The following is a 13,980-nucleotide window of genomic DNA, read 5'->3' as shown; positions in this document are numbered from 1 at the left end:
GGTTTGTTGAGGTCTGGTCAACGTATATCTGTCTTTCTTTGTTGATACTATCATTGAATTATGGTCAAAAGCAGTCAGGGGATTCAGGGAGGGTCTGTGCTGGAGCATGTCCAGATCCCACGTGCTTTGTACTGTCTGTTTATTCGACTTTATTTATGGTAAACTGGTCAGGAACAACATTGAAGATTCTGTTCTTCAAAGGATGGCCAGATGTTCTCCTCCCAGCTTCATGGGTCTCATGAGATAAGGAGAACAGGCAGGAAGCTAGTCAGATACTTTGGGTGTTGTGTTGGACATTTGTAAAATTTTACGATGCTGCGATGGAGGGAGGAACTCAGGAATGTCCGGGGTTAAGATTATGCGTGTGCGTTCTTTTCGACCAGGTTCTACACATCCCCCTTTCGCTCGGTGAGGTTCCCTTTGCGAACGTCGGCGGGTGCTGGAACAAGATACAGGGAGAACAGGCACACACAAGACACAAACAACATCTCCATCACTGACTGAATCCTGGTGCAGGGCAATTTGGAAATGGACAGGTTTTATCACGTCGAAAAAAACGTGGGACGCCTGACGTGCATTTGTTGAAAGACTCTTGAACGGCGTTCACTCGCTTGTGTAGGAGGAAGGCCAGTGTCAAAGTCACAACATATCCTACAATAGTAGAGATGCAAAGCGCTGTGTCAGCGGCAGACCAAGACCGAATAATCGGCGCGCCAGCGGGCGGAAGGCGTGCAATAGCTTCTAAAGCTGTATTGACAGGAGTCAAATCAATTAGTTGCGTTCCTTCCTCCTTGATCCTTTCTTCCAATTCTGGATCGAGGACGAAGGAATGCTGTTTGAAGAAAGGTGAGATTTCGATTTCAGCCTGATACTCATCGTCGGTCAGGTGATACAATGCTAACTTGTCAATGTGGAGGATCGAGCCCTTAGGGACAGTGATCCACAGAGTTTGGTTGGGCAGGATAATGCGTGTGGCTGTGTCATATTGATCGTATGTGAGGGTAGCGGTTCGCGCTGGGGTGTTGACCAGCCATCGGTTTCCGATGATTTTGGCTTGTGTTACCTCAACTTGAGAACGTGGTGTGGCTTCGGCGGGGCAGCTAGTATCGGGTTTAATGGATTCTAGGCCGCAGATGCCCTCAGTATTATCGCAGACGAAGGGTTTACTCGGGCAAAGGAAATGAATGTCCTTAGTGAGCGTACACATCTTTAGGTTTGGGGCCAGATACAACTGCTCGTTGTTATCGTGATACGCAACGACTTCAGGAGTGTGAATTTTGACATAGGTGTTACCTTGCCAAAATCCCACATTCACAACGTCTTTGAGCCGGTAAATGTTATTAGAGTCAAGTCGCCTGCTTCCGGGTTTACGTACAAGGGAATAGCACTACCCAGGGAAAAGGCGAGATGGGTTTGCATGGGACTAGCAGGGCCCGCGGTGGCCGACGTTAGGATGTTTTGGACAAGGCTAAGAGGTATCAAGTAGTGTGGAATCCTACCCATGGCTAAGTTATCAATCGAGGAACTTACTTCACGTAGCATGTCAGTCATGAGGATCGTTAGGAGTTGTGTCTGGGCTACATCGTTTTGCACGACGGAAAATAGTTTATTAATGGATTTAATAGTTTGGTTTAAGAGGGTGCTATGGGTATTTAGAATTGTGATGGTGCCGTTCAGAGATTTCCCGAAGGTATGTAGGGCGTGGCTCTGGACTAAGATCTGTTGTCGTATTTCAGGCATTTCAGCCTGAATTTCGCCTACATGCCGCCTAACGGTGGCCAGATTAACAGCATTAGCGGTGTTCATGCCAATGTTAAACAGAGTTCCTACAGCAGCAGGGCGCCCAAAAATCGTTTGGGACGCCGGTTGTACCCGCTTAATTCAGCTTGGGTTACAGTCATTTTCTGCAATTGCTGCAGCATGTGGTTCACATCTGCCTGGGTGTGGACGAGGACTTCTCGAGTCCAACCGGCTCCAGCCCACGTGGTTTGGGCGGCTGAGAGGGTGTAGTGAGCTCTGAAAACATCGCGGGGCTCTAGTCGGACGTACACCTTCCGGGTGTAGGTTTTGCAGTTCGTTATCAATAACCCCCGCTGTTCATGGAGTACTATCCCTGATGCGGGTCCAGGCGATGCGACTTCCGGCTGGGGCATAACCCCAATCATGCAGAGAAACAGGGCGGCAAGTCTGAGCATCTTCCTGGTAATAGAACAGACAGAAGGCACAATTAGCTGCGAAGATCATGCTTTGGAAGGTTACCTCGATTTAGTTGACAACGAGTTTCGCAAGGATTTACGACAATGTTATTGCAGGGAGTCAATCTCAATTTCGGGACCTGGGTTTAAGGATCGGCTAAGGGAGTTCCTCGATGAGGGGACTAGAGTGACAAGGAAATTATAGTGAAAGAGGGAAAAGGAAAAACACACAGAGAGACACAAAGAAAAACACAAAAGGCACACGGACACTGAATGAGGTGAGGCAGCAAACAAGTGTCACGTGTGGAGTAACTCCTCTCTAGGTCAGTCCTAGCAGTGCGGCGGAGGAGAGTGTGTCAGTGTTGTGTTTAAGCAAGGCTGTTATATGTTTTCCTAGAACGACAGAAATTATCTTAGTGTGGTGTAGAGCATATGATTGTCGGTCTGTGTCAGTGGGTTTGATCTTCCCCCTTTTCCTGTCGGTTGGAGCCCTGGTGCCTCTTTATCTGGTTTCGATGGACCCATCGAAGGACTGGCTCGCTGCGCCCTTGTCTGATTTTGATTCAATAGGCGACAGGTGAGAGCTTGTCTGTTATCTCGTGGGGTCCTGTCCAGTGAGGTAGGAACTTCTTTGACAGGCGATGAGAAGCGTTCTGCTTTGGTTTGGCAAAGCTGTAGTACCACACTTTGTCTCCGACATTGAGCTCATGGTGAGAGGTCTTTTGGTCGTAGTAGGGATTACAACCTTCCGCGCTTCTTTGGAGTTGCTGTTGCGCAAAGGCGAAAGTCGTTCTCAGGTGCTGATGCAACTCTTCCAGGTACTGGTGAGTGGTATAGGCGGTGACGAGATTTAGGTCACCTGGTTGGTACAGCAGATGTAGTGGTAGCGTCATACTTCTCCCTGTCATCAATGTGAACGGGGGTACTCCAGTGGACTGGTGAGGGGTGGCCCGAGCGGCCATCAGTACCAAAGGTATTAATATCCCAATCTTTTTGATTGGTAGATACATACTTCTTTAACATGCTAACCACTGTTCTATTAGCCCGTTCAACTTGACCCGAGGAAATTGGGTGATGGCTTATATGGAGCTTGGCCTGTATACCCAGGAGTTTCCACACTTTCTGCATGATTTCGGCGGTGAAGTGGGTTCCGCGGTCAGAGTTGACCCTTAAAGGCAGTCCAAATCTTGAAAAGATGTGGTTCATTAACAGGCAGGCTGTTGTTTCTGCTGTATTATTGGGAGCTGGGAGGCATTCTATCCACTTTGTGAATTCGCAAACCACGGTGAGGAAGTATTTGTTACCCCGTGTCGACTGTGGCAGGGGTCCTACCCAGTCTATTTGGAGATCCGACCAGGGGAAGGTCATTCTTTTCCTTTGCAGTGGGGCTCGGTGATTTGGGTTTGCCGGCTGGAACTGGCAACACACCAGACATCCTTTTACGTCTTGTTGCATGCCAGGCCAGTATGCTACTTGCTTGAGTGTCTCATAAGTGGCCTTGGCGCCATGGTGTCCCGCGCATGGTGCATCGTGGATGTGTGTCATCATAATCCCCCTTTGGCCCTGAGGGACTACAAGCTTTGGCGCAGTAAGGGGCTCAGGGACATATATGAGAACGCCGTCTTGTAGATGCAGCATGTGCTTGATAGAGTGGAGCGTGCGGAGCTCGGAGGAAGTGGCTAGGTCGGAGGTGGCAATCTAATGAGTTAAGGGGTCGGAAATGTGAAGTGCCATAGTTCGCAGTGTCGGATCTGCAGTTTGGAGAGTGAGGAGATCGTCAGCAGCGAACTGAGATGATAGGGCAATGTGGGAGGAGGCGGGGGTTTGTACACCAGTGGTGTGTTGGTGGCGGGTTATAGCTGCTACGGAAGGGTTGGGTGGGAGGGCTTGAAATGTCCAGGAGTCTCCGTGTAATGCACCTGCTTTGGCGAGGGCATCGGTTTGGTCATTGAAGTCTTTATCTTGTCCTGGTTGACGCGAATGACCTCAAACCTTTTTCCAGTAAACGATCATGTCGTGTTTGGTGACAATGGCATCGCCTGCTTGGAAGAGTTCCTGGTGCTTGACAGGCTTGTTGTTAGCTGTCTTGAATCCATTCTGTTTCCATCCAGCTAAATGGCAGGTGAAGCTGAGACGAGCGTAGTTCGAATCGGTACAGATGAGGAGTTCTTTGATGTCGTGGGATGCAGCCATTTGTAGCGTGATGAGGATGGCGGCTATTTCTGCGTACTGCGATGAGTGAGGGCCTAAGTTGAATTGTTGCGGTGGGCAAGGGTCGTTGTTGAGCCAGACCACTCCCGCACCAGCTTTTAAAAGGCCCTTGTGATTGTAGGAGCAGCCATCGACATATACTGTGGGCATCCCTTCACACACATTCTCCTCGAAGTACCTGTGATTCGTCAGTTGTGGTTGTAGCGGTTCTTTAGATTCCGTTGAGGTGTCCAACGTATCCGTTGAGCAGTTTTGGCAGGCCGCTAGCCCGTTTCCAAGTGAAGATTTGTAGTTTTGGGCATATCTTGCCTCAACGTCCCGTCCTTGGAGTGTCATTAGCCAGGTAGCTATGCGTGCGTTGGTCACCACGCCATCTCTGATTCGTTCACTGTTGAGGTAGGTGACTGGTTGATGACAAGTCTCGATGATGACTTTCTGTGCACCGATGTAATTAGAGAAACGCTGGATAGCCCAAACAGTGCAGAGCAAAGCTTTTTCGCAGTCTGAATACTTGCATTCTGGGGGAAGCAGCGTTTTACTGGCATAAGCGACCACTCGCTTGTCTTTGTCATGGAGCTGGTATAGGCCTACACTGAGGCAATGGCTGGAGAATCCAGCATCCAGATAGAATTCTTTTCCCGGGTCTGGGTAAGCCAGGCACGGAGCAGAGCACAGGCGCTGTTTGAGCTGGCTCATAGCTGTGTCCTGGGCTTCCGTCCAAATGAAGGGTTCATCCTTTCTCAGGAGGGACGTTAGTGGTCGTGCGATGTCAGCATAGTTCTCGATGAACTGTCGTGAGTAATTGCACACTCCCAGAAAGCTTCGCAGTTCCGATATGTTAGTCGGCGTCTTTATGCTTTGGATTGCTTGGATGCGGTTCGACTGTGGCTTGATGCCGTTTCGTCCGACGAGCAGGCTGACATAGTTCACCTTGGTTTTGCACCACTGTCCTTTGTGAAGGGCAATCTTAGCTCCTGCTGTTGTCAGCTGGTTTAGGACATGATCGATTTCTTTGAGGTGGTCTTCAATGCTTAAACTTTTCATCAAAACATCATCCACATAAACGAGGTTGCCTCTGGCTCTGGCGTCAGGGCATGCTTTGTTCAGGAAGATGTTGAATTCTGCTGGTGAGTTGGCGTAGCCGAAAGGGCACCGTGTGAAGGTGTACTGTCGATTGCCAAAGGTGAATGCAAGCTTATGTTGGTCTTCGGGGTGGACAGGGATCGTCCAGAACCCGGAGGCGACTTCCAGTGTGGAAAGGATCGTCGAGCCTTTGATTTTTGGGATTTCTTGGTCCAATTGGGTCATAGGCCATCGTGACAAGGGTACTTGTTGGTTCAATTTGCGATAATCTATGGGCCGCCATTTTCCGTTGGGTTTTAGGACTGGCCATATCGGGGCAGAGTATGTGCTGTTACAGGGCCGGATGACCCCCTTTTCCAGCATGGAGTCAACAATTTCTTGCACTGGCTTATATGACGCTATTGGAATTTTATACTGCCACACAAATGTGGCGCATTTGGGTTTGTCGGGATGCGCACGGTGTGGATGTTGGTCAGTCCACAGTCCAGTGAATCCTTTGCGAAGGAGTCCTTGTACTTGTGCAGAACCTCTTTGAGTCCTTGGCGATCCACTTCATTTTGGAGGGCATCCGCCTCACTCAGGATCTGCTGAATTTGTGCGTTGAACCCGGTGTAGGGCTCTTCTGCAGCTGAATCATTTGAGGGGCTTTGGGCCCCGATGGTCACCTGTGTAGGTGATTCTGTCGCAGGCTGTGTTGAGACAGCGTAGACAGCGAGGTGAGTATCATCTGTTAGTTCTGAACGGCAGACACTTTCTTTGGCCACCGGCAGAATGGAAGTGATGGCAATGACTTCATGAGGTTTTGTGAATGTTATGGTGTCAGTGTATTCGTCTGACATCAGCTGGGCTGGTATAGGGCCTATGACAGGTACCGTCAGTTCAAAGTCGTGGAACGCCTGGTTGATGAGCCAACCCAGGTGACTGGCTTTGGGAACGTGGATGTCTTGGGCCGTACAGTTGTTGAACAACACATACACAGCACGGGATGACACTTCAATGAGAGGTGTGGCTTCCAGGGTCAGTCCGAGTTTTAGGCAGGTCCTGGAAGGTTGGAAGAAGCCTAGCTTACTGTTGAGAGCCTGGCCAGGTCGCATGTTGAGGCGGACACTGACACTCTTGCTGTAAGCAGGTATTGTGGCTTCTTGCTCAGTGATCATAGCGCATGCGTCTGGCTTGGTTTGACCAGACTGGAGGTTCTTGAGGTTGACTGACGTTGTCAGTTGACATGACGGGGGAGCCCATATGATGTCGTTCACAGTATCAATGCAAGCATTGAGCCGGACGATGATATCCACTCCAATGTAGATGTCATGAGGTAGATCAGGGACTACGAAGAAGTAGTGACTCAGATGTCTGTTGTTCCATCGTATGTCTACAGCGCAGACGATCTTGGAGGTGGCCATGGTTGTCGAACAGGGACTGAGAGGGAAGCGGCTGTGTCTAGCAACATGTGGTAGACTTTGGTGTCTTTGCTTCAATATTCTAAATAGCTTCAGGCTAATGGCTGAGTTTTCTGCCCACAGGGCTAGTGTCGCATCTGACACTGACGTGCCGTGGACATCTATTGCCGTCATGATTCGAAGGGGGCCTGCGTTTGATTCAGGCTCTTGCAGTGAGCAGAGGAGAGGGTCCTGGTCCTTGCTGCTTGAGCTTGGTTCAGGCCTTGGTTCTGATACTGCACCATCATTCCGTGAATTGGGGGCGGTGTCTGTGACTTGGCACTGCGACTCGTTGGAGTCTAATGACTGGAAAGGCAGAGGTTCACAGACTTGTGTCCACATGAGGAGTGGGTATGTTTTGAGAGGGGAGACATATATTGGATGAATGAGATCCATTGATCCCACTGTCAGGTGGATTGGAGCCACATGTTTCAGTCGTAGGCCCGTGTGGGAATACGCTTGGAGGTTCAGCTCACACCTTTGGAGTTTGAGGGTTCTGTTAGTCCTCTTTGCTCCTTCTTGGACTTCCTCGAGGAGTTCGGCAGACATTAGAGTAATGTCGGCCCCCGTGTCCAGAAGGGCTTCGACTCTGATGTGTCGTTCGATGATGATGGAGAGGTAAAACTTTCTTGCTATACCTTTCTCAATGAGATCGCCTAGGAGTTGAGGGACTGGAGTTTGGGAGGAAATTGTTAAGATATCAGGACTGATGTGGTGTTTGTAGGAGGAGTGGCAAGACAGCACTTTCAGGAACTTGATGGGATTCGTCAGCAGGTGTTTGTTGGACGAGGATAAGGTGTTGAGTTAGTGTCTAACTCTGTTGTTAGGCTTTCACGTGGGATTTCGTGTCCTCCTGAAGATAGGGTAGTTACGGTTCTCTGAGAGTGAGGTGAGGGAGTGCTGTTTTCTGTGCCTGGTTGGGTCAGCTGGTCGCTGCCTTCTCTTCCGGCCGCTAGTCAGGCTTAATCTGGTTTCTCCTTCTTTTCCAACTTCCTCCTTTCGTTGGAAGAAATCTTTCATCATCATTTTCATCAGCTCTTGTGAGTCGAAACACGGTGTTGTCTTTTGTTCTTGTGTGGATTCAGTTTGAGCTCGGTCAGCTTGGGATCTTTGTGACTTCTTTCGTCGATTCCTTGGGCTGGTTGCTCCAGGGTGAGTTTGTCGTTTTCCCTTGGAGTTTCCATCGGATTCCCATGAGCTTTTCCCTCTTGAGTTTCCAAATGAGCTTGGCTGGTTCCACGATCTCTCCCATTGATTCTCCTGAGGCCTTGATTGGTCCCATGATTGGTCCATCCCAGCGTTCGTACCTCTGTTTAGATCGGGTACCAGCGTGGGAGTCTCGTTCTTTGTTGGACGAGGGTGCATTCCACTCTCTGGGTGGAGGCCTGGCAGTGTCTTGGCGTTGGGTGCCCTCTAGAGCCAACCCTTGACTTTGAGTGTTGAAGTCAAGAACTGCCGGAGTTTTGGAGCCCTTTTCTGAGGCCATCTTTTGTTTGCCGTAGGCCTTCTGCGCCAAGTCTCGCAACTGCTGAGCATTCATTGTTCGTGGACATGCGAGAACGCCAAGATGGTGACTTAAGCCGGGATGGAGGTTTCTCAGGAAGAGAGTTTTGAAGTTGAAGTCAAATCATCTTCCATGTCAGGTTCATTGCAAGTTCTGAATTATGCTCGTCTGAGTCGGCTGTAGGGCAGCCACTATGCCTTGTTCGGAGTCAGGATCGGAAAACTCTACTTTAATGACTTTAATGAGGGCTTCTCTGAGCAGTTGGTAATCAGTCTTTGTGTGAGCAGGCTGCCTGTCCAGGAAGCAGCGAACTTCAGGACTGGATGTCGTTCGGCAGGGGTGAGGTCAGTGCGCGTCGTGTCCTCGACGGCTCCCGGCGCAGTTCGTAAGCATGCTTGAGTTCCTCTTGGAAACTATCGGATTCCTCTTTGATGTCGTCGTATTAGGTGGCTGATCTCGTTTCTTGACTCATCCAGGTGAGTTTCAAGGGCTTTGATTCTGCTGTTTTTATCCCTGAAGTCAGCCTTTGCCTTTTCCAGTAGCTGTTCTGCATACTGTAGCTTGTTAGAACGAGCAACGTAGTCTGCCTTGACCAGTTCCATTTCTTGGGTGTTAGCTACTAGGGTTTCTTTTAGCTTATTGATCTCCTCCTCAGCGCCTTGTTCCACCTCATCAGGCTTTTCCCATCGTTCCTGAGCTTCCAGTTCCAGCTGCTCAATGCGTCGTTGTGCGCGTGTTAACTCCTGCTGGAGCTGTGCAGCATGCTTGTCGCTCAACTTGAGGGTGGCAATGAGTGTGTGACTTAAGGAGCCGGTGATAGCTTTGACTTGGGTCTTGTGCCATGAGGCTTGTTATGTTGTCGTCCAGCTGGTCCTGTGTCTGATGTTTGAGTGTTTCAGCAGCCTTAGGGAGGAGGCTGTCCGTCGCCACACTGAGCCATGTTTCTAGGTCTTCCCAGTGGCCAACATGTTCTGTTGTGCGAGACATGTTTTGGCAGAATGAGGGGGATTTTAAACCGCGACTGACACAGACCTTGAAGAGAAAAACAAAACAAACCAAAACAAAACAAACAAAGCAAACAGGGGTGTAAGAGTGCAATGTAAAGTGTGTGCTAATGTTGAGTGTGGCTCTCTGTGACTGTGGTCCTCTGGGGGCGTGCTTCTAATTTGTAGCCTCTGTGGGGGAAAATTGAACACACACACACAGGTCACACAGCTGGAGAACAGAGAAAGGAAAGAAGAACACCAACAGAGCAAGGAACAGGGTAATACTTGGATGCTTCCCGGTTTTTTTTTTTTTTTCTGTAAGGGAAAGTCAAAACAAAATAAACAAAAACAAAATACTCCTTTCTGGTATCAGATTTTTCTCTTGTTTTTTTTTTTTTTTTTGTTAAGTCTGATTTAGAAGGGTGCTTCTAGTCAGAGGGTTGTAAATGGGGATTTTTTTTTTTTTTTTAAGTCTGTGATTGCTATTAATTTTTTTCCGGGTGAAAGAAAACAATAGCAATGACAGTGCTGGTCCCTTAATGGCAAATTGACATCACAACGCTAGTTTGAGTGTCCTTCGTGTGTGCTTAAGGTTTTCGACGTCTACCGTCTCGGTGATCTGTTTTAGCCTGGCAGGGTAGGATTTTACAGAGGGGACATTAAATGGAAAACAGTTTTGAAATGTCGTCTCAAGTTCCACAAATACCTGTTCAAGGGTTAAGGTCCTCTGTTTGTGACAATCCTACAGGCACAATCTCAGCAAACAGTAGCAATAATCAAATTAGAAGATAGCAGCAAGGAGACCAGAGAAGAGGAAAAAGAGTGAGGAGTTGCTCCCAATTTTAGGATTAGTAACAAGGGTGTCAGCGTGGTGGCGCGTTTGGATTGATACGCTTAGGGGGTTAGTTTTGCTGTTTTAATAGGCTCAAACCAACTGTCCTAAGTTTTGAGGAAACTCTAATTTCCTTTTGGGGTTTTGCTTAATTGGGAGGTTAAGGCTCTTAGGTCCTAGGTTTGATGAGAAGTTAAATTGTCCAGCGGAATCCCACGGCCGGGCCTACCGTGGAGGCAATGTCACTTCACCAGCCAAGCACTAGGGGGAGCGCTATTTACTATTAGGCTTAAACCAAGAGTAACTCCATAAAGTTTTAGCTGAGTTAATTAAATAACTGAAGGAGAGAAAATAAGGCCTAACAAATAGGACCAGAACTTAATTGCGAATGAATTTAGAGTTTCAAATTAGAAATTGTGGTTTCTAATTATACTTTAATGATGATATCATTAAAACTGGTAGGATGATTAGGATTAAATTGTTCAATAATGTATCATTGAAATAGGGAAGCCAAACCCAAAATTTGATCAAATTAAAAATTTCAGAGCAATAATGATAATCGATTATCAAAATCCAAAGATGGTTGTCATTCAAATTATCAGAGCAATTAACATTTCATTAATCAGCAATTATTGTTGCAATCTGGAAACAGGAACTGTAATTAATTATTAAATTGAATTAGAGTTTTCAAACTCGTAATTAATTATGAAATTGGTTTCCCAAGGATAGCAAGTTCAGAGCATTCACTGATGTCATTAAAAATTCATAAGAGCAATTTATAATTCATTAAATTATAAAAGCACTTATAATCATGTTAATCAGTCTATGTGGAAGCAGGAACTGAAATTATTTAATGAAATTAAATTAAACTTTCAAATTTGGGATTAATTTTGAAATTAAATTCCCTATCTTGAATTGAATTCGGATCCCTATAACAAGTTACTAATTCCTCCTTGTGTCATGAAAGTCACAAGAACAAATTAATCTGTACCATCCTAATTACTTCTAAAGAAAATTAAAAATTTTCAGGCCAGAAAATTAAACACTTTGATAGTCAATAATTAAGATCTTAATGTTATTGTCAAATTATCAAAGCCCCTATGACTAACTAATCCGTGACTATGTTGCTAGGTGGGAACAAGAGCTGAAATTACTTAATGAAATGAAATTAATTTCAAATTTGTAATTAATTCTGACATTCAATTAACAATTTCAAATGCTTGACAATAGCAACGTATCAACTGATGTCGTTAAAATCATAGGACAGTTCATAATTTACTTAATCACCGTATTATCAAAGTAATGAGGCCAAGACCCAGAATTAATAAACCTGTTATTAAACTGATACCCGCTAAAAACCTTACCCAAATGCTTATTAAACCACAGGTGAGATCACTAACTAATTTCCTATGATAATTAGCCACAGTGCACCGTAATGGTTTATTTAAATTTGTATTTGTTAAAGTTATTTTAAATGGGAGGTGAGCGATAACAGATAGGGAGAGTAAAAGAGAGATAGAAATGATATGCAAATCTTAGTGTGAGTTAGTTCAGGATGGGTAATCGCATCAATACTTCAAAACACACTGCAAAAACACTGCATTGACATCCACAAGCTAAATGCTACGTGCTAATAGCTAGCCTTCAATGCTACTAGTTTGGCCTATGCTTCAATGCAAACTCATTAGCTAGCTTTTTTGCTATGCTATTGTTTACAAAAGCTCAAAAATGACGCTGGGGCAGGGCCCACGCACTGAAAGTTTTCCGGAAAAGAGCCTTGGAGGACTTCTGGCCAAGGCTGTCAGTAACACGCCCACTTTGGCCGGTGAGTTTCAAGCTACGGCTTGTCTAATTCACGTGAACTGGCTGGCTCTGTACTGAACAATCAAAAGCACTATGTCGATTCTTGTCTCTGTATAGCGCTGAATAATCTCAACTCATTTAGAGCGAGATAAATTAATCCACAGATTAATTATTATGACCCTTCTCAGCCCAAAGCTGTGGGTGCCTCTCACACTTGGAAAAACCACAAGCACTATTTTAGATTTTCTATCTTTATAGCGCTGACCACTCTCACTCCTTAAGGTAAATTCATGTACAGATTTACTGCAATTAATACAATAACGCTATCGAGGCCACGGCGGACCTCGTAACGTTACTTCTGATCTGTTTTCACAGACAAAACAGTGGATTTTTTTAATCACACAATTTTCATTTCTTGATCAAGATCAATAATTCTCCCACAGAACGCGTTTGGCCACTCCTTCTGAGTGCCGTGTTGTGTTCACTGTTTTAGTGAATCAAAGTGGCCGAGACCATTAATTAGCTAGATTAATTGTCATCAAAACCAGGGAGACACATAGTTCACTCGAAAGTGGGACACGCACTTTCAGATTGAGACTATGGAAGGCCTTAACAGGAATAAAATAAGGAACACGCTTATTTTTTTCTCTATCCGTGCGCGACTTATTTTTGTCTCAGCAGACAAATTAATTACTGCACTTAATTTCCCTTTAAACAACTAAAGTTGCTATTTCATTCAAAACGCCTCGTGTCTTGTACCACAACTAAGCATATACAGTACCACAACAAGCAAACAAACAAACGCTGTCTCTCTGTATCTCCACTATTTTTTCTGGTTAAAAATAGACAAGATACAGCAATATTCCTGGTGTTATGAATTTTCAAATCAAACTAATGTCCGCATTCTCCACCATTATAATGTAAGGTTTTATCCTTTATTTATAAATTTTAGCTTTAGGGAATCAAATTGTAGAAATCCGATTTTGATCGGATTAATTAATATTAATAAAAAATGTATAGATTAATTGATATTAATCAAAAATGTATAATTTATACCTTATTACCGACTCGACCAGTGAGTATTAATACAGTATATTTTAGCAATTCTATTTGTCTCGTAGATACGATAATAAGAATTGTTGGGAAATTTATGAGCAACAGGTAACATGATCTTTGGCAAATAATTTAAGATTTGAAAATCACGGCACCAGACTATTCATTAAAAATGAATTGAGAGTTTATTTACTATTCTAGGATACAATACAAAACACATACACACACATACACACGTTCTGGCAAGATGACAGCAGTTTGAAGAAAGTTTAAGCTATTCTCTTTCCTGAGAATAAAGACGACCTGGAGCCGTCACAAACAGAAGACTCGACTATCGTTATCTTTTAAAGATTCATTCAATTCAACTCAGCAAATTAGAGATTTGTTTGTTACTTGCTTTGAGTTGAGTTGAAGGCTGTTCTTCTCTCTGGGTGGTTGCTGGAGGGCAGTCCTGGACTTTCGCGCTGATGTGTCGTTGTCGCATGACGTCACTCGGGAATCCTCTTTGAATTCGTGGCTTCCGTGCGAATGGCAAGTTTGAAGTTCTTATGCTGCGGGCTTTGCAAGTTACTTTGGTCAGACGTGGACAGAGTGTCTTTTGAGATGTCCTTTGAGATGATCAAACTAGATGTTAAGTCTGCGAATGATTCGCAGCGTGATCAGGGGGCAACGCCCAAGCTTTCAGGCAAGTTTCCTTGCAGTTTTCCACCAGTTGTCCCACACTTTGCAAAGTTGGGTGTCTGTTTTTATCGGACTGATTTGAGTCCATCCCATTCACTGTTTGGTCCAATCACATTGTCTCTGTAGGGCGGAGCCCCGCCCAGCACGGCTTCTTTTCGTGCATACCTTATCTGCTAATAAATATGTCACATGG

The 13,980-nt window shown here is 45.7% G+C and overlaps 1 pseudogene; it reads right to left on the bottom strand.

Annotated features, from left to right (window-relative positions):
- Positions 1–9,419, bottom strand: part of LOC131540563 (uncharacterized) — a 252,006-nt pseudogene extending 242,587 nt beyond the window's left edge.
- Positions 9,420–13,980: the final 4,561 nt, after the last annotated feature.

Source organism: Onychostoma macrolepis, chromosome 05 (genome assembly GCF_012432095.1).
Source record: "Onychostoma macrolepis isolate SWU-2019 chromosome 05, ASM1243209v1, whole genome shotgun sequence".
NCBI classification, from domain to species: domain Eukaryota; kingdom Metazoa; phylum Chordata; class Actinopteri; order Cypriniformes; family Cyprinidae; genus Onychostoma; species Onychostoma macrolepis.
Note: the sequence above shows the minus strand (reverse complement) of the source record. Positions and strands in the feature narration are given on the sequence as shown.